We start from the raw sequence: 693 nt of genomic DNA, 5'->3' as shown, positions 1-693 counted from the left end.
CTCCAGACTTGTTTGCTCACAGTAATCCCAGCCATTGCACAACATCACGAAGATGTTGTCCAAGGAATTACTCCTAATAGCACTTCAGCCAACAGACCACGAGGCAATGAGCTGTCAAGATACTGATGGTCCTTAGTTCCAAATGAAGGAAGGACAGGTGAGGAATTTTGATATTAAGATACTTGATCCATTGAGCCAGTATATTAAACAATACATGTGGGGGATGAGTGTTTTTAGATGAAAAGAGGAAGTAATGTTCAGCTTTCTTAATTTGTAATTCAGAGTAATACTTACCTTAGGAAAAATAAACCTGATTGAGAACAAATAAAGTAAAACGATTTGTAATGGCAAAGATCTGTTTTCCAGACAACGTTCCATGCTCTCACTAATTTACTTTAGGATATTGTGGCAGGTGCACCTGCCCCGATAAAGGCCGAAACTTCTCAACCGCGGGAAGGAAGGAGTTAAACTGGAAGCCGCGGTTTGGGGGCCCAGCCGGCCAGCAACCGGAGTCACGTACCCACAGTGCCCCAGGCCACGCGCCCCAGCTACCCGAGCCCGCCAAAAACACCTCAGCCAGTGAAACCCCTCGGCTGAGAGAAGTTTCCAGACCACTGACCATATATGACCACGAGCCCCGATCCGATCTAGCGTATAACCGGAGCCCCGCCGGAGGGCACATGGAGCCAGTCC

The sequence above is a fragment of the Gymnogyps californianus genome, chromosome 4 (genome assembly GCF_018139145.2).
Source record: "Gymnogyps californianus isolate 813 chromosome 4, ASM1813914v2, whole genome shotgun sequence".
Lineage (NCBI taxonomy): Eukaryota > Metazoa > Chordata > Aves > Accipitriformes > Cathartidae > Gymnogyps > Gymnogyps californianus.
The sequence above is the reverse complement of the archived record's forward strand: the minus strand, read 5'-3'. Positions refer to the sequence as shown.